Source organism: Pelodiscus sinensis, chromosome 10 (assembly GCF_049634645.1).
Source record: "Pelodiscus sinensis isolate JC-2024 chromosome 10, ASM4963464v1, whole genome shotgun sequence".
Taxonomy (NCBI): domain Eukaryota; kingdom Metazoa; phylum Chordata; order Testudines; family Trionychidae; genus Pelodiscus; species Pelodiscus sinensis.
In genome coordinates this window covers 13,953,493-13,974,289 of record NC_134720.1, presented here as the reverse complement: position 1 = coordinate 13,974,289, position 20,797 = coordinate 13,953,493, and the positions used below count along the sequence as shown (strand labels likewise).

General features: G+C 44.4%; 1 long non-coding RNA gene across 1 annotated transcript in view; it reads left to right on the top strand.

The window, feature by feature from the left end:
* LOC112547715 (uncharacterized) overlaps nt 1-20,797 on the top strand; it is a 126,025-nt gene that overhangs the window by 47,839 nt on the left and 57,389 nt on the right. The window contains exons 2-4 of the long non-coding RNA XR_012906370.1: nt 5,487-5,549; nt 5,639-5,870; nt 9,470-9,576. This is a non-coding gene — a long non-coding RNA (uncharacterized LOC112547715). The remainder of the gene's footprint in view (nt 1-5,486; nt 5,550-5,638; nt 5,871-9,469; nt 9,577-20,797) is intronic.

Sequence of the window (20,797 nt, the reverse complement as noted above, 5' to 3'; positions counted from 1 at the left end):
TAAAGCCCTCCTCACTAGGTTAGCCAGTCTGTGTCCATATATTCTCTTCCTCTTCCTCGAAAGGTCAACCCATCCTTGCTTAGCAGTCCTTCATGGAACAGCACCCCGTGGTCAAGGAAGCCAGACATTCACTTCCAGAATGCACCTGTCTCTGCCTAGGTCCCTACCTTTGACAGGAAAGACTGAAGAGAATACCACCTGCACGCCAAACTCCCTCACCCATACTCCCTGAGTCCTGTAGGCACTCTTGTTCTTCTCAGTCACACCTCACAGTATCATTAGTGCCCACATGCAGGGGCAAATGACGATTTTGCGGGGCCCAGGCAGCACAATTTTGCAGGGCACCCCCTTTGACACGGCGCATGCACGGTGGCGCCACGGTGCACGAGTGGGACTTCTTGAAGCGTGGGACCTGAGGCGGCCACCCCGCTCACCCTGCCCTATATCCGCCCATGCCCACATGGATGGGTAGCATGGGGTAGTAGTCAGAGGACCAGATCAACCGTGATAGTACCCTTGTAACATCTCAGATATGGGCCCCTGACAGGCAGCATACCGCCCGAGATAACATGTTGGGGCAACCGATGGGTGCCTCAATCCTCCTGAGAAAAGAGTCTCCAATCTCCACTACTCTACATTTCTTCCTCACAATAGTGGCTGCAAACCTCCCAGCCTTGGGAGTACAAGGCTTCTCCTCTTCTCCGTTAGGTGGTGATTCCTTATCTCCCATATCCAGAACAGTGTCATGATTCTCCAGAACTACAGTGGGAGCATTGGGAGTAGGGGTGGAGCACTGCCTGCTGCCAGAAGTGAAAACAATAAACAGCAAGGTGTCTAAATTGAGGGCTGCTATGTGCCTCTGAGGTGAGTAATCCACCTGAAAACATGGGAGCCAATAGCACTAGAATGTCTCCACAGGAATATTCTAGAATAATACAACTTCCAAAAATACTACAACTAAGGTTTGTTTGGGATTTTTTTTTTTGGGGGGGGGATATTTACTGTACTATTTGCCTAATAGAGGATCCCACAGTTATTTCTCTATATTAAATATGAAATTACTTAAGTGTTCTTTGCTATTTAGATTTTTATCCCATGCCTAGTATACTCGAGCACCTTCCGGAGATGCATTAATCAGTAAGGCTGGCCTCGGATATATAAAGTGCCTTGTTGATTTTTTTCTCCCCCTCAAGAGTATGGATTCTGTCTCCTGCATAAATGGATTTCACTCTTATGATAGAGTGACTACTAATTGAGATCAATCTCAGATATCAGGTAAAATCTGTTGATACATTTGATATTTCAACGATGACCATGGTAGTCAAAACCAGAAAGGGAAGAAAAATGTGGGCAGTGGAAAACAGAACACTCCCCTACCCCCAATTAAATTTAACTTCTAAAATAAACCAGTTTGGTTTGAGGTCTGTGTGAGTGTTTTTTGGTTGTTTCCTATTTTAACTCATTTTTATTTTCACTTTTTATTTAGTTTGGGGAGAAGAAAGAGATGGGAGTGGTGGGCATGTGTATTATTATTCCTCAACACTAGTGATTCAGTTGCTCCCATTCTTTTCTGTTGCTCTTGGTCTGTATGAAGCCCTACTGGGACAGAAAAAAAGATCAAAAAGAAAATGTGTGCAGTCCTTATGTGGATTTATAAAACAAAATTAATTACAGGAAAAATTATGCTATGACATTCTTTTTATATCAGACACAGAAGTGACCTTTTGCTGCACATCTTATGAGCAGCATTTGCTCATTCTCTTTTGTATACTAAAACAGCACGATAGGAGCATTTTGCTAATACCACTGCATCATACCTAAAGGTCTCTTGGTCTTTTCATTGTAAACCCAATCTCTAAGGATTTATATTTCAGATCTTTTTCAGCCATTTGGGCTTAAACTTGGCATAAAACCTGTTAGCCCACATACACATTTTGTTATAAAAATAGAGTGAGAGTTTCTGACAGTAAAGGGGAAAAAAACCCATTTCAGGTAGCTATAGTGTAACTGCCATCAGGCGGATTTCAACATGGGACAGCTAGAGCTTAGTATAGGAGTCTTTGAGCTAAAAACCTGTAGAAGCCTGTAGAAGTCTCTTTTCTGTTGCCCTGGTTTAAAGGTGCCACTGCATGAGACAGTGAACCACACTAGCACTATGAACCACACTGCAGAGTTTTTGTGCAAACATGGCTGTTTTTGTGCAAAAACTCGTGGAGCATCCACACTACAAGCACACTTTTGCATAAGAAAAAGTACAATTGATTATCAGAAGACTGAGCTTTTTGCACAAGAGTTATTCCTCTTTTTATGAGGAATAAGCCTTTTTGCGCAAGAACTCTTGTGCAAAAAGGCATGTGTGGACGGACAACAGGGATTTCTTGCGTAAGAAACCCCCATCGGAAAAGCACAGGTGCTCTGATGGCCATTCCGTGAATGGCCATTAGAGCTTTCTTGCTCAAGAGCGTCAATGGCAGTGTGGACGCACTCTTGCTCAAGAACTTTTTGCGGAAGATCTCTTCCGCAAAAAGTCTTGCGCTAGAAGCCTGCAGTGTAGACATAGCATAGGTGCGTGGGTTACAATAGCATTGTTTTCAACCAACCAGTGGTAAAATACTTAGGAGTGGCAATTTTAGAGGTGCTTAAACTTCACTCTGAACACGTATCTTAGGATACTTACAGAACTATTTTATATAAAACTAGAAGATTTATCCAGTGTTGCTCAGGTCCTTAAATCAATTAATGTTGTTTTGGAGAAAAGAAAATGAAATTGTACATGCTTTATTTAAATCATTGCTGTGGGGTGGGGCTGAGAGTGAAGGGTTCATTAGGCAGGCTGTTCCGGGAAGAGAGGACAACCTCAGCCCTCTCTCACTGCAGCAGCTTGGGGCCATAGGAGAAGTGCCTCTCCATGGCCGCTGCAGCTCCAGCTGGCACAGCCAGGGAAGGGTTGCATGTCTCCCGGCTGGGGCAGGTCCAGGTTTGTCTGCCCCTGCCCTCCCCAGCCAGAATGACAAATGCAGCAAATTTGCACTTCCCCTTGCCTTACTCCCTGATGAAGGGGAACAGTCAACAATGTTCCCATATGAAGAGGAGGGGAAAGCTTTGCCCCCCCCCCCACTCTCTGTAAAGGGTACCTAGGGGGTGGGAGCCTCAGGACTTGGGCAGTCCCAGATGGGGAGGGACATGACTCCAGCTGGCCCCATTCACCTACCTAGTGATTCTGTCTTTTCTGTATGGTTTTATGAGAAGCAATCCCATTCCAGGCACATCCCATTTTTCCTGGAACAACCAAACCCTGACCTTTCTTTAAGGTATAAGATGAAGCTGCTTACCAAATGTGGTGGTCCTATCTCTTTCTTGAATGCACAGGTAAACAAACTCTCTTACATATGAGGTAATTCATGAACCAGAACTCACACCACCATTACAAATTGGATATATTCTGCTTCCTGTCCTGAACAAAATTGGCTAGAATGGCCTAACTGCAACAGAAGCAAGGATGCAACTATTTCCAAAACTTGACAAATGTAGAGACCAAAACACTATATTAGCTATACAGTTGTGAAGCAGAACCCTCTTATTACATCTATTTTTCTGTCACAAAAGAACTTTACCCTACGAGGCTATTCCATTTATACTAATAGGCATTGCACTATATTATATGAACTGGAGCAATTTAAAGCAGCCCTGCAGCTAACCTCACATATGTCAGGCAGCCCTCTGTAGCATTTGCTCGAGTGTACCATGTGCCGGAGAATGTTTTTAGTATACCAGACTTCTCAACACTCTCTGGGTATGTCTACACTACCCCGCTAGTTCGAACTAGCGGGGTAATGTATGCATACCGCACTTGCTAATGAAGCCCGGGATTTGAATTTCCCGGGCTTCATTAGCATAAGTGGGGAGCCGCCATTTTTAAATCCCCGCTGCTTCGAACCCCGTGCAGCGCGGCTACACGGGGCTCGAACTAGGTAGTTCGGACTAGGTTCCTATTCCGAACTACCGTTACTCCTCGTGAAACGAGGTGTACCGGTAGTTCGGAATAGGCACCCTAGTCCGAACTACCTAGTTCGAGCCCCGTGTAGCCGCGCTGCATGGGGTTCGAAGCAGCGGGGATTTAAAAATGGCGGCTCCCCGCTTATGCTAATGAAGCCCGAGAAATTCAAATCCCGGGCTTCATTAGCAAGTGCGGTATGCATACATTACCCTCCTAGTTCGAACTAGGAGGGTAGTGTAGACATACCCTCTGTGAATTAATCATTATTTACTGGTGCTACTGTCACTAGAAGTCAGATCCTCTATAGGTACCTATCGCTCATTGAAATCAAAGTTATTTTATACTTACCAATAGTTCATACACAGTCTTGAACATTGTAAGAAATGCTATCCAGGATACCAGAGCTACACCCTATTTTTTTTTTGCCTGCAGCTTCTGAAGAGGCATTGAGTTGACATCCTAGCAGAAGGATGATTATAAAGAACGGCTCATTAAATAATACTCTGTAAATTTGAAGTGTCTTAAGCACTACTACTAGCAATACAGTTTAAAGACCTCTCTGAAATAAGTTAATAGGGGGAAGAGTATTTATTAGGAGATGGATTTATGCATGTTATATGAGCTTGTAGCAAGTGGCAGTGCAAGGCTATCTCCTACAGCAGTGGTCACCACCCAGTAGATCTTGGAACTTCTGACAGGTGATCCTAACTAGGTGGTCTGGGAGGCTATCAAGTGCCGGCACTTCAGCTGCCCCACTCTGCACTGCCCTGCTGCTCTTGCCCAGAGCTGCCCCCTGGGAGCCTCCTGCTTGTTGTGCAGGGTGGGGGACACAGAGGCAGGGGGGTACTTCTGTTACTCAGTCCCCCTCTCTTGTACCCCATCTTCACAGAGCGAGGAGGGTGGAGCCTCAGCGAAGGGGTGAAGCAGGGCCTTTGAGAAGGGGTGGGTCAGGGTATTTGGGTTTGAGGTAGATCCTGGACTGTCTTAAATTCTTAAAGTCTTAAAGCACTTTACTGAATTGCAAATATTTTGCTCCCACCTGTCAGTTCCAGGAGATACAAGACAGCATGTCACTTCACAGCTTGTTCTGGTAAACCGAGGCATAGCAAGCTGAGTTTGAAAGGGACTTTACCCCTGGCCTAATTCTGAAAAGTGCTCCGTACCCATAATTTCATTGACAACATTGGATACTGAAGTGGAAATTGTACAGGGTCAGCACCTCTAAAAATCAGGCCACTTGCTTTCAATTTGAATTCTTTATCTTCTGGAATAACAACACTAACAAGGGATTTTAAAGTATGTAGCCATTTAGGGCAGGTTTAATTTGCCATATAAAGCAGAAAAATCCCTTTTTTTCGCAAAAAAGTGGCCTATATTCAGAGGATTTACCATTAAAAGAGAACTACTTCAGTGAGAGGTGTACAGCTCTTACTGGTGATGCTTTTTGTGGTGATGTGTAAATGAAGACATATTCTTCCTGTTTACACAGCTTTTAGTCTTCAGAGGATCCCACAATGGCCCTTGGCCAGGTGCTCTGCTGTTCTGATGCCAGGTAAACAGGTTGCCCCCCCCCCCCCCCCCGGGAATTTTGAATTTCCCCTTCCTGTTTTCCTGACAAGAGCTCACTTATTATCTGTCCAGGTGACACGGCCTGCTCTATAGAGCAAATGATCCCCTACTTGGAGCAATGCTGTGCTACTGGAGCTGATCAGTGCTTGGAGAATGAGATTCGTGCAAGGACCCATGATGCACTGCGAATTCCACCTCCTCCCCTTTCCCTTCACAAGACCTATCCTTAAAATGGAGAGAGCTTTACCGTGGGATAGTTGCCCTAATGGAATGGAAGTGCTGCAAAGTGCTGATGCCTGTGGAAGTAAGTGAATACACAAACCAGTGCTCTTTTTTTATTGTGTCAGTATCACAGGTGAAAATGACAGCTTGAAATCTCTGCAAGTGTAGACATAGCCTCGGTCAATTTCCATTAGAGTCAAGGCTAACTCTGCTGTCATAATTTTACCTATATTTTTACAAGAGGCTTCCTTCATCTCAAAAAAGATGGCACTGGAAAAAGTTTAGGAAAGGGCAGCAAAAATGATTAGGGGTATGGAGCAACTGCAATTTGAGCAGAAATTAATAAGATTGGGACTTTTGAGCTTAGAAAAGAGGAGACTAAAGGGGGATATGATGGAAGTCTATAAAATCATGAGAGTATGGAGAAAGTGAATAAGGGAAAGTTATTTACTTGTTCCCATAATATAAAAATAGGGATCACCAAACAAAATTAATTAGGTAGCAGATTTAAAACAAATGAATAGGGAGCAAAACAAACAAAAGGAAGTTTTTCTTCATGCAGTACACAGTCAACCTGAAAAAGAAAAATCTGAAAAAAAAAAAACCGAACACACCAACCCTCAGCCAACACTTTTATCTGGGTCAGTCAACCTGTGGAATTCCTTGCCAGAGGATGTTGTGAAGACCAGGATTTTAACAGGATTTAAAAAAGAACTAGATAAATTCATGGAGGATAGGTCCATCAGTGGCTATTAGCCAGGATGGGTGGAGTGGTGTCCTTGGTCTCTGTTTGTCAGGGGCTGAAAATGGGTGACAAGACAGTGTTCACTTGATTATTTGTTCTGTTCACTTGCTCTGGGGCATCTGGCATTGGCCATTGTTGGAAGGCAGGGTACTGGGCTGGATGGACCTTTAGTCTGACCCAGTATGGCTGATCTTTATGTTAAAGATATCAGTTTTTAACCTATTTTTATGCTATTTCACTCAGTAGGGGCTACAGTTAATGAGGCCAGCTGGGTGGGAAAAGATTTTCACATTGCCCAAAAAACTTTGAAAATGTCGTAAAATTGTTCCCATCCAAAATTAGGACAAATTCAAAACCTCTAATTTTTTCACAAATTGAAAAATCTGAAAAACAAACAAACACAGCAACCCACAGCCAACACTTTTATCTGGGTCAGTCATATATTTCATTTTGATTTTGACTTTCCATTATTTAAATAAAGCTATAAATTTAATTTCCTAGCAAAAGGTCATTTCAAACAGGGGGAAAAAAGACCTTTTTATTTAAAAAATGTTGAAATGGATTTGTTGGAGAATTTTGAATCTGCAAGGTTTTATTCAGAACAGAATATTAATTGAAACCAAGGCTATCCCTCAGAAAGCTTTGGTTTAACAAGCAGACATTTTCTATTGAAAAAATACTTGGTCAAACAATTCCCAACTAGCTATAATAATAATAAATAATGAGATGACATACAACCTGATTAGATTCATAAATAAGGCAGTTAGATAGCTAATAACTACATTTGGTCCCTGTAATACATTATGGGTGCAAAAATGTAAGTGCATTTTTTTTGTTTTATTGTCCCTGCCCCCTTTCCTGGAAAAAAAAACCAGGGTAGCCTGAAGCAGGGTTGAAGTTCTGAACATGTGAAAAGAACTATTATTTTAAATTGTTCTCTCACCAGTTTTCCTGCAGCAGTTAAGCTTTTCTTGTCCCAAAACAGTATAAATGAAAAGCACTTTAGTTGAGGCTAAGATTTTGTCATGGATAATTTTAGTAAAAGTCACGGGGAGGTCATGGGTAATAAAAAAAAATCCATGACTGTCCTACATTTTTAGTAAAAATGTATGTGACAAAATGGAGAGCTGGGGATTCCCACACCACCTTCAGTGGGGTAGTTACATAGCACATATGAGCTGAGGGACCTCCACAGTAGTTGATATAGGAGTAGACTGGTCTAGCGCCACCTGCAGTAGAGAGTTTGGGGGCCCCTGCCACCCTCAGCAGTTGGGAGGTGATGGGTACTGCCACTGACTGCATCTCTGGGGGCTCACAGTAGCTTGGAGGTGGAGCTGCAAAGTCCCCCTGCCAATCGTGGAAGTTGGGAACTCACGGGGTTGTCACAGTCTGAAACCACAAAGCTCACTAGTCATGGGTTCTATGACTTCCACAACCTCTGTGACTAAATTGTAGCCTTAACTATTAATGCTTAATTCATTAGTCTGTGTGCATAAAGCACATTTTTATGTAATAGTGTGTACTCAGTGGTCCCTGAGTGCATTGCACCTTGTGTGTTCTTCACTTTCAAGCTGTTAATGTTTTACCATGTCCAAGTGAAAATGCAAAGCTGAGATATTTAGTGCATGTTGCCATTTTTACAAATTCACCAGTAGAGAAAAGCCTGTTTGGTTCTAATGGCACTTCCAGTTGTGTTGGTATCCAAATAAGTACAATTTGTCCTTAGAACAGGGGTGGGCAATAATTTTTGCCGAAGGGCCACTTCAAAAATTTTTAAAGTAGCCCCGGGTCACCCCGGAAGGGGCACAGTCTAAACAGGAAGGGGTGGAGCCTAAATGGGAAGGGGTGAGGCTAGCCCACTCCCAGACCATGATTGGTCTGGGGATAGGGGAGCCCTTTTGCCCCCCCTTCGCACTAGGCACCCATGCCCTGGAAGAGGCTTGTCATACTCCCCCATGCCGAGGCCAATCAGGGACTGGGGGTGGGGGAGCACAGGAAGCCTCCTCCCATCCTGCTAGGAGCCCGTGGCACTTTGCAGGGCTGGGGCAGGGAGAAGGAAGCTTCACATAGCTCTCCCACCCCCAGGCCTTAATTGGGGAGCAGCAGGGCCTCCACAGGCCGGATCCACACACTTGGTGGGCCGGATCCGGCCCGCGGAGGCCCTTTTGCCCACCCCTTCCTTAGAACAAACCATAATTCAGCCATCCGCCTACAATCTGCAAGCAACTTTGTTCTGATAGTTGCTGTTACATTAAAATTATATTTATCATTCCCTCTGATGACTTAGAACTGTTGGTCCTGCATGGGTATGAAAGTATTACATAAGAAAGGAAAGATATGTGGTCACAGTTTTGAAGGAAAAAGTCCCCTCCCACAGCAATATTTTTTGTGTATGAAAACGGAGGCTGTTTCTTTGTGGGAACTCTCCTCTGATTAAGTCTTTACATGACCCTCCCTGCTGAGATATTTAATTAGACAGCTTTAGACTGATGGCACTGAAGCTCTTGCAACCAGACTTCAGAGAGGGCCATGGTTATGCATTGGTAAGCAACCATGATGCAGAGAATTAGCAGCTTTTGCAAACATGAGGTGAAGTCAGTGAAGGGCTTCAGGCAGGCATCAGCTATAAGGAATTCAAAGTCATTTTCAGTCTGTGGAACAGATAGGATATATGTGCTTGGGAGGAATGAATAGAAATGGAATTCTACTTTGCTCATTTTCAGGAATAATATACCAAAAAGATGGCAAGGGAATATGAAGGAGAAATGAATGGTTTAAGTGCAACTTGTGCGTCACTCTTGCGGAATCCTATTCAGTTCAAGGAAAATCAGATATGGTGGATTCAACGTATGGGCTAATTGACTTCCTTAATTATGCTAAATTGGAGCTAGGTACAATTACTAGATCAGTAAGTTTCAACCTTTTTTCATTTGCAGACTTCTAAAAAATTTCAACTTGAGATGTGGACTGCTTTGGAAATCCTAAAGAATAGTCTGCAGATCCTGAGGGACTATGGACCACAGATTGAAAACTACTGCATGAGGTAGTATATGTGCTATCTTGAATGTTGTGCTTATCTGACTTAGTATAATTGTACAGGTTTCCCACTACCCCGCCATGGTGGTCTAGATGCTGTTTAGTCTTTGCACCCAGTTATTATCAAGTGCTTCTTTCTTTCAACCTCTTCCCATACGTTTTCTTTGCAACACTGGGATTTTGGAATGGTCTCCATTTCTTCGTCATTGACAGCTATATAAACTCACACAAGGACTTCATTCACAGTCATTTTACACTTGTATAATTCCTTTGACTTCAGCAGAATTACTCCTGTTTTATTCTGATGCAACTGCAAGCAGAACCAGGCACCAAAATCCAACTTCTACTCTAAGGGCATGGCTGTGTGGTCCCACCATTCAGACTAGAGAGTGTAAATTGCAGCATGCACTTGTGGGCTGCTGTGAAACTGCCCCACGCAGGCACTGTCATTGCAAGCTGAACAGCACCTGGTTTGCCTGCAGGAGGATGATAATGGGAACTAGGCACTTCATCTGAAGAAGTGGGTTGTGCTCACGAAAGCTCATGATACCAGCTACATGTTTTATTAGCCTTTAAGGTGCTACAAGACCATTGTTTAATTTTTTCTAGGCACTTTTAGTTGGCTCTCACAGGGTCTACACAGGGCACTTACCAGGCAGCTCGCTAGTGAGTCTGATAAGTCATCCCTTTCCCCCATAGTTGGTGTAACTGAGAAAAATGCTCTGTTACACTAACGCTGCCACATTAAAAGTAAAGAATCCGGCAGCATGCACCTATTTAAAGGGTGTGTCTAGACTACATGCCTCCTTCGACGGAGGCATGTAGATTAGCCAGATCGGAAGAGGGAAATGAAGCCGCGATTAAAATAATCGCGGCTTCATTTAAATTTAAATGGCTGCCCCGATCTGCCGATCAGCTGTTTGTCGGCAGATCGGGGCAGTCTGGACGCGATGCCCCGACAAAGAAGCCTTTCTTCATCAACACAGGTAAGCCTGGTTTCACGAGGCTTACCTGTGTCGATGAAGAAAGGCTTCTTTGTCGGGGCATCGCGTCCAGACTCCCCCGATCTGCCGACAAACAGCTGATCGGCAGATCGGGGCAGCCATTTAAATTTAAATGAAGCCGCGATTATTTTAATCGCGGCTTCATTTCCCTCTTCCGATCTGGCTAATCTACATGCCTCCGTCGAAGGAGGCATGTAGTCTAGACACACCCAAAGTGATTCTGCTTCTTGATACTGCTGTTATCTTTAGGTAAGTATTTTGGGAGGTGCTGTCAAAATGCCTGTCTGAAGTGTTTTTATCATAGTACTATTTCGTTCTATTTCTTCTCATTTGTTTACCTTCTCTATTAACAATGCTTTCAGCATTGTAAGTTTTCTTCAGTTAGGACTATGGATGCTCAACCTTTCTTACAGGCAGGCTCCAACAAGTTGGGCACCCACACTCAGAGGCATCCATTTCAGAATATGTTGGCCTGAACCCTTGCTAAGTGGATCCATGCTACTTGCTGAATTCTTTGTGTAGCACCGTAGGATTACAGTCCCAAATCTTTAACTGATAAAAAGGACTCTGTTGCTAATTTCATGTCAGGTGCTGCCTCATTGTACTCTGAAATGCCAGCATTCTGTAGAATAGTGATGTTTTTGGCTGCACTTGTGACTGGCTTAAAATATTATTATGAGTTTGACTTCCGCCAACAAATGCAAAGAACTCAAAATTACAGATGAAACTCTATCAGCTCTTTTACTTTAGTGTGCTCTTCTAGATATAGGAAACTTGCAGCAATCAAGAAGTGTCAGAAGTTGAGGTAATCCATAAACACATACCATATTGTTCACCTGCACCCAGTTATGGTGGATATCAGTCATTTTGATTTCTTTCCATCTCCTAGAGAAATTGGTGCTACTTAGTTGCTTTTTACAATAGTGTATTGACATAAGGAATTCTGAATCATGGGACAGATAGTTATAGAGAGTGTAATATTGTTTTAAATGGATCTCATTTAATTTATTAATAGTACTTCAAAGTAAATTAGGAGTGATTCTACTGAAGTCAAAGGAGTTAGTAATCTAAAATGGCTGTGAGATCAGAATTGGGTCTTCTTGAGGAGTGTTAATGAAGAGGCGATCTGTGGATGAAAAACACTAGATCCATAGATCTCAAATTGCATTGCAAGGGACATCAATATCATTATTAACATTTTGTATTTAAGGAAGCTGAGGTACAGGGATGTGCAGTGACTTACTGAAAGTCAGCCAGTGGTTCAGTATCAGAACTGAGAATGGAACGCAGGTCTTTGAATCCTAGCCCATGGCGGAGAGTGGAAGGGTTTAGGAAGGTTTTGTTTACCAACAAAAAGATTATTCAGTCAGGAAATTCATCCCTATAAATTAAATTTCCCAAACAGTTTCTGGAAGCCATTTAATAACTTGAAGATTTTGCAACACTCAGAGATGCCTTCTAAGAGGTTCCCTCACCCTCCTTAGCTGAGTAGAGAAGAGGGTGGGAAAGCAATCGGAAATGGATATTTGTCTCCTTTACAATCAGTGTTACCTAGTAGACAGAATGTTAGACTGGGACTCAGGAGACATGGGTTCCTTTTTTGCCACTGACATGGTGGGTGTCATTGGGTATGTCACAGGATCTCTGCCTCAGTTTCTCCAACCTCCTTTGCAAAATATTTTGAGACCTACTGATGGAAAGTGTGGAAGAGCTTAATTATTATTAAATTTTGTTCTTTTATAAACTATTTCCTGATGGCTCCACTGAAACTCAGTGGAGTTGAAAGGAATGCCTTTTTTAAAAAATCACAATTTGTTCAGGTGCAAAAAGAAATGTGGTAAATGGACATAATCCACAGAAGCAATCCATGTGAATCAATAATGCCAACTAGTATTTATAGATCTCATTATCTCAGTGTGTGCTTTTCTAGGATTAGTTTAAATGACTATTAAATATAGCCATAGCTACATTTAAAATTAATATTTTAAAGTTCAAGCAGTGTGCATTTGCCAGTACAGATTTGCATTTGTTATATGGCTGTATTAACTGAGGTGCAAAAGGTATTACTGAGGGTAATAGCATTCAGCAAAGGAAGAGAATTGTACACGAAAATGACGCCATTATTCTAAATCAGCTATATCAAGGACAGATATGTAGCTGTATTTCAATCTCCTTATGCGATGCTAATTCCTTTGTCGGCTGCCTGTGGATAGTTTAATAGGAGATTAACATGGAAAAAAACTATCACACTGGGAACAAGATTCAAACAGTTTTAAACATTTCTCTTATTCTAGATTCCTATTGCTAGTGCATGGGGTCCAAATCAAAATTCCATCACCTAGTACAATGTCAGCAGGGTGTGTGCAACACAGTCTCAGACTTCACCTCTATATGAGACAGTAAGGTTTGGCCACCATTAAGTTGGCATATTAACTCTTCCACAAGGAGGAACAACCTCCCCATCACTCATGATCCAAGCAGCAAACCACAAGGAAGAAGCTACATCCAGCCATACTGGGCCTATTGAGCTCAAGAGCCAACAGGGAAATGGCTCCTCTTGGAGTCAAGGGAAATATTGCCATTGATTGCAAAGGGTGCAGGGCTGGGCCATAATGCCAGCAGTGGACTGTTGGGCTGCTCACAGCATAGAGTATTTCTGCCTCGGTAGCCAACACTGCGGGCCCCTACCCCTACATTTTGATACCTGCAACCAGGGGTTCTGACAGCCTCCGCAGTGCCCTGAACGAAGTTGGGGGTGGGAGGATCTTCACACTCCCTGAAAGGGCGGGTCCGATTGCAGTCCGCCTTTTGTGCTGCCTGGAGTGTGCCAATGCGCCCCTCCCTCAGCGCCACCCTGAGCAGTGCTCTGAAAATAATGATTGAAAGGGCCTGGGACAGCTGGGAGCCCTGGGCCCCTTTGAATCTCTGGGCCCTGAGACAACTGTCCCCTTTGCCTCCCCCTGTTGGTGGGCCTGCCTGAAGCCAGACATGTCTAGAGAGCCTTATTACCAATTAACTATAGGATTGTAGAATGCACCTGTCAGCCAGCTGCTAGTGGTGGCAAAACCAATGGCACAACCAGTAAGCAAAAGCATAGAGGTTCCACCCTCGTTTGCTTTTAGTAGAGGGAAATCTCCCTCCCCCATGAGTAGAGGGGGTTACCATTTTTATTTGTGGTGACACATACTCCCCACCTGAGGAATGTACCATGAGGGAGGGAAAGGTTTGGCTGAGGCATTTGAGGCCATCAGCCATGCCTACTGATACGTGAAGTAATAGCATCTTATGGAGGGATGGGGAAAAGACGTATCCCAAACAGGAATGTCCTATCCACTTTCTTTCCTTTAAAGAAAGAGCTTTTCCACTGGTGGCTCTTCCTCTCACTCCAGGCACTGCTGGCTCCCCTTTCCTTGGGGATCTCGCCAGGAACAAGATGGTTTTGTCAGCTGTCCTTCACCTCCTGACCCTATGAATTCAGGAGAAAGCAGAAATAACGTGGAGTGAGCAGGGTAGAATGAAAGAGAAGGAGAATATAATGGAGGATAGAAGAGAGAGTAGGAGGGGAGGAATACAAGAGGAAAGAATCATAGGGTTGGTCAGGAGGTCATAGAGTCCAACCCCCTGCCCAAAGCAGGACCAAACCCAACTAAATCATCCCATATGGTGACTGGGAGGTCCATTATACTCCCTAACTGTACGTGTGGCATCAGTGGAGTATACAGTGGGGAAGGAGAGCTGGGGGAAGGCAAACATAGAAGAGGAAGATGATAGAGTGAGAGGAAAAAGATATAGGTGGAGGCTCCCTTTATCTTTAATTACTTTGTTAGCACATGGTAAGGTGCAAGACATAGCAAATAAATAATAATTGTCTTAAGAGTCAGAAAACTGCCATTCTAACATCACTGCACCTCCTTATTTGCACTGTCAGCCAGCTCCCTGAAGTTGAGAACTAGGCTGGAAGCAAGCCATGGGCACACACCCAGAGACTGCTGGCTGTGGAAATGTACTCCCCCAGACTAAACCGAGTCTGATTTGCAAGTTGTGGTTAGGCTAAGCAAACCTGCATTTTTTGGCATATTAACTATTCATTCAAAATACATTGCTCAACTCCAGTTTAAGATCACTGTCTCGCCAGCACGGGTGTGGATCCTGTAATCCTTTCCTTATCCCATACCCACCTTCCATTCTAGCAACTGATGAGCCAGGACAGGCAGGTACTAGCATGAACACCTGGTCTGTCACTCCACCCACCCCCCACAAAACCTGAGATCAGGAGCTGAGTAGTGCAGGGGACTCAGTGGAAGCCATGCACACTGGAGTATATTCTTCTATAATCAAAATAGCAGAGTTATTAATTAATGCAGGGGGCAGGGTGGAATCAGTGTTTTCCCCCGTGGATTTCCAAAATAACAAATCTGTGTTTATGTTAATGACAGTCTATCACTCTTTACGATAACATTCACTGAAAACAGAATAATAAGGAAGAGTCTCAACACCAAAGGATATTTTGCCTTCTTCACAATGTTTTCTAAACCCTATTTCTTAATGGAATAAAAACCTAGCTCTGCTCCAGCAGACTTTATTTAACCCTGCTGCCTTGAAAGAGATTGATTGAAGAAAAGATCCAAATCAGTGCACAACAGGTAGCCACGGATGTCTCCATAATCTCACCTCTAATCTAATAATGGAGCGCATTAATTATTTAAATTGACAGCACATCTTCTACTAATTAAATGCAGAAAAAAGATTTTTATGGTTATTTAGAATCTATTATAACCCTCTCACCTGAACCTTCCAGTGTCCAACAGGACAGATAGCCATTCAGTTCTGCCCTTTTTCCCTTCCTTTGGCTGTGAAGTTTCAATGCTTAACCTCTATTTAATCACAACCTTTGCCTTCTCTGCATAAGAGGATGTCAAGAACAACTTTTATTACTCCAAATTTATTTCCCTCCTGATAACCTCAGCCAAGAGGCAAATCAACAGTCCCAGTTTGATTTCCCTTCTCCACCCCAGACTAATGGAACTATAACTACTGCCAGATCCAAACCTCAGTGAAAATTAAATCTGCCCCTGTGCTCAATAAGTGCCTCCAGCAGGACAGAATAAATCTAGACAAGTATGAGTAATGAAATCATGCTGGAAAAAAAAGAGGAAATGCCTGTCAGTCTGCAAGAACAAGAGATCTCCCCTTTGAACTCCCTTCATGCATGGGCCAGAGCCACATGGGGGGTGGGGGTGGGCTGGCTCCCAGTGGAGCTGTAAAGCAGACCATACTATTTCTGCATGCAGGATAGATCTTTAAAGTCCCTTCTAACCTTCAAACTACCATATAGATTTATTGGCTGACCTTACTCACTTGCTTTCCCTTGCGAATCTGAAGCATGCTGCTGTGAGAAGCGAGCATATGTTGGGAGGCAGAAGCAGCGCCCCCTATGAGTGGGTGAGCAGCCGCTGAACTTCAGATCTGTTTGGCCGACTGCTGCTTAGCAGGAAACTAAAGTACAGGTTGCACCTCCCTAAATCAGGACTCTCTCATCCAGCAACATCCATGTTCCAGCAGGACCATGAATGTTACTGAATGAGAGAGCCCCAGGATGGGGGGGCCAGCAGCTGAAAGCCTCGGGCAAGGCAAGGCTGGTGGTAGTGGGGGTGGGCATCAGCAGCTTGGCGGCGGTAGCGGGGCTGTGGTAGCGGGGTAGGAGCAACTTGGCTACCCAGCTAGGGCTGAGGCAGCCTGTTCATGCTGAGCCAGCAATGGGGTTGTGCTGTGGCAACCTGATGGGGGCTGCATGCCGGCCTAGCAGCGGGGACAGAGCTGCAGCAGTCTGGCTATGGCAGCCTCTCAGGGGAAGCCCGTTTGGGGCTGTGGCAGTGGAGCTGGGGACAAGGCAACCCAGCTGGGGCCAGAAAACCCCGGGGCTACATCTACACTGTCAGATTCTTGTGCAAAAACTCTTCCAGAAGAGAGCGTCTACACTGGCATGTGCTTTTGCACAAGAGATGTGCTTTTGCACAAGAGCATCTATGGCAGTGTAGATGCTCTCTTCCGCAAGAAAGCTCTGATGGCCATTTTAACCATTGGGGCTTCTTGCGCAAAAAATTCATGTTGCCTGTCTACACTGGCCTCTTCTGGAAGAGCTCTTGCTCAAGAGGGCTTCTTCCTGACAGGGAGCATCAGAGTTCTCGTGCAAGAAGCCCTGATTTTCTACAGTACAACATCAGTTTACTTGCACAAGAATGTGCGGCCAGTGAAGACAGGCGGCATGTTTTTGCACAAGAGCGGCAGTTTTTGCACAAGAACATGCCAGTGTAGACACAGCCCTGCGGGTGTGTTGACCCAGAAGTGGGGTTGTGCTGCTGCAGCCTGATCGGGGCTGCATGCCGGCTGGGAGTAAGACTATGCTGCAGCAGCCCCACAGGGAAGCCTGTCTGGGGCTGCGTGTTGGCCTAGCTGTGGGGATAGAGCTGTGGCAGCCAGGCTGGGAGTAAGACCAGGCTGCAGCAGCCCCACAGGGGAAGTGTGTCTTGGGTCATGGCTGCGGAGCCATGGCTGCGACAACCCAACTGGGCCGCAGCAGGTCAGAAGCTTGACCAGTGCTGCGTACTGGCCAGCAGCAGGACCAGGCCTGCATGCTGCAGTGCTGGCTGCCATAACAGCTGGATAAGCATTTATGGCAGCAGGGCCAAGGCAGCTACATCGCTCAGCCAGCAGTGGGGCCGAAGGAGATGGAGGCGGGGACAGGCAGAAGGCTGGGGAGGGGCAGGGGACCATCCCTGGTCCAGCAAATTCGGGATCGTTCACGTCCCAAGGGTGGTGAACCAGGGAAATTCAACCTGTATTAAAATGCCCCAACTACCTCAAAATCAGCCTGGAACGAGAGGAAGAAACCATGAGTATTTAGAGCCTGACTTGAAGTCCACTGAAGTTATTGAGATTGTTGCCATTTACGTCAATGTACTTTGGATCAGGCTCCTGGTATCAGTCATCTGAGGCTCCAGAAGTGCTTTCACAAGTGCCTGCTGAAGTAAGGCACCTGTGAAAGGCTGCACACATTGCTGTTACCCCTTGCAGCTAAGTGCAGCATTGCACCACTTTTCTCTACTGCAGCTGTTTCCCTGTAAGTCCTTCCTTTCCTCTCTGCCCACTCTCAGGTGCCTTTCTCTAAGGCAGCCCACCCCACCTTCCCAGTGGCTTGAGGAGAACTCCTCCACTGGGATCCAGTCAGAGATCTTATAAAGAACAGGCCTGGTCCGCTCTTCTAGACTCTTTGCTGCTGTTCCCGTGCATCTCTTCTGCAAACAAACAATCTCCAGGATGTTAGAGCCGCTGTGAATGAATTCCCCTACAGCATTCAACTGCCCATGCCCTCTACCTCTGAGTCCTACCCCTGTTCATTGGACTGGCACTAGGTATGTTGCTGCTCAGGGCAGAAAAAGTTTTTGGCTCTCCCCAAAAGAATAAAAGGGCAGATTGAGCAACATGGCACTCCCGCATTTCAGTCTGGTTGCTGCCAGCAACCATGACAACTACCCAGCTTGCCCATCTCCCAGGGCTGGCTCTGACTTCTCAGCTCATCCAGCCTCCCTCTTTGTTCTTGAGTTTGGACTCTCCTTACTCTCTCAGACTTCCCACAGAGCATAACCAGCTCCCTGAAGTTCCGGCTTGCTCCGCAATTGACAGTTTGAGGGAGGCTTCAGTTCAAACACCCCTGAAGCATAAGCATTTCTGATGTTAGACCAGAAGAGAACACTCCCTGTATCCTCTTCCCTGCATTGCCCTCTGGCCTTTCTTCCCACTGCTCTGTACTCTTCCATTGACCAAGCTGCTCCACAACTGAGTTTGATCATCTTGGATGCCTCATCACGTCTTCAGGTGCCACCTGTGGTCTAACTGGGCCCAGGCTCCTACTAACTGTCTGATTAATCTGGGTGGGATTTATCCCACCCTGCAGAGCCTCACCTCTCTTTTTGAAGTGGGAATACTTATTGGAGATGGGCCAATAATAGATTATTTGGTTTACTGGGTCAAACAGATATGCAATGTTTTACCACATGGAAAAAGTCAAAATAGCTTTTCATTGGAAGTTAAAGAAAACATTTCATTGGACCTGAAATAAAATGTCTTATTTCTACTTCAAGCAGTTAACATTTTAAATGTCTTAAAGGAAATGTCAAAGGTTTTCTTTGACCAAAACAATGTATCAATGTTGCCATCGGTGTTCCCCATAAGCTGAGTGCTTGGACGGCCACCCAGGAGTCCCACGCCACCCAGCTGATTGGCAGAGCACCCACAGCTGACCACAGCCAGCAGGATATGTTTCTACTGGTGGTGAACATCTGTGCATGTCTTGGTACACAGAACAAAAATTATTCTGCACACAGATGGAAAAATGTAGAGGGAACACTGGTTACTATATTTCACTTGCTGTAATCATTACCCTGATATCAGCAAGGGCTCTAGGCAGAGCGCCATTTGAGGAGCTTCCCATATGCACAAATTCCTGCTCCATTCTGTCTGGGCTCAGCATCAGCAGCTGCTGGGGGATCTCCTGAGAGCACTGGCTCTTTGCTGATGGGTGTGGGATTATCCAGACCCCTCCCTAGCTGCTGCTGCTGCTCCCTCTGTGGCAGGCTGTCTATAGTCAAGCAGAAGCCATGCAAAAGCTACATTCAAGTCATGTTTTCAAGCTTTCCTTTGCAGTCAGAAGGACAAGAAACATTATTTTGAAATGAAAATGGAGACCACATGACACTGGGTACTAGGGCCAAAAGCATGTGCCTTCCATTTAATCTCGCCCCATATTTCACAGGTGGGAAACTGAGGCACCGAGACATTTAGAGAGTTGCAAGGGATGCTAATTAAAATGTTTCATTGCACACTTTTTCAGTTAAAAATGGCTTTTAAACATAAATTGTATTGTTCACAACTTCCCAATTTTTCTGATTAAATGAATGCTTTGTGTCAAATCAGTCCAAGGGGAAAATGTCAGAAAATGCTGAAGCATTTTTGAACCAAATGAAAAAAACATGTTCACAGTTGCTGAAAATAATTCAGTTTTTTCAACCAATCATTTTTGAACCATGTTTCAATCAAAAACATGACCAATTGTGACTGGTCAGACAGTGCTCAGAGCACAGTCTGAAGCAAAAAGACCAGAATCGCTATTCCTTGAGCTAACCACTGGACCAATTTGCTCTTTGCTTATGTAAGAGATGTATTGTATGAAAAAAAATGGTGTTCGTTCCATATATCCCCTGATACTGAGGTGTTATATGGTGATAGCAAGAGAGACTAAATAGTGAAACACTATTTCAAAGCAGAGCATAAATTAACTCTTTGGGGCCGAGAGAGGCTGATTGCTGTGTATTTACACAGCCGCTAGCACAGCGGGATCCTAGTCCATGACCGGGGCTCCTCAGTGCTACCGCCCTACAAATAAGGAAAACATACTTTAGAATATTCACAAGCACATAAAATACAGTAAACTCTGTTGCTTTAAAAAGAATGGGGGGATGGAGGAAACAGGGTGGAAGGAAAGAACCTGTTGCTCAGAGGTTTGAAAATCGTGAGCCAGGTCCCTTCGACATCGTGAGATTGGCTTAAGAGTGACAATATTTCACAAAATACAATATTTTGGTAGTCTTTGAAATTTGCTGCTAACTTCTTAGCCTTTGGGGTGCATTCAGCTCACTTTTCTCCAAGACCGAGGGTTTGGTTTGGTTTTTTTTAATGAAAGGCAACATTTTACTATTACAGCTGGGGCTTTAAGGAAAACATCAAAGATTATGAGATGGCAACACTGACTTTTAGTACTTAAATGCTGGGTCAGAATGGATGGATGGGGGGCACTGAGGTCCTGATTAGGCTGTGACTTGAATTTTCATTGTTGCTGACTAAAAAGCCAAACTAGTTGCAGAATATTATTGCTTTTGGGAGAAGCATATCCACACTAGGTAAGTAAGTTCACTGTTTCCTCCACTGGTTCAGACTGTGCTCTTTAAAGTTACTGCAAACATGACAGATAAAGATAGTAAGATAAGAGTTAAAATGGTTAGTCAGTTACCGATCTACACAGAGACAAGGGCATTGCATTATAAGTTGATCTCAATGGAATCCACCATGCACATGGTTGGAATGCATATCATACTTTCTAGAAAGGCCATTCAAATTCACAAGTCTCTGTGGATTCGACAGTATGTGCATCTGTTCTGCAGATATTTT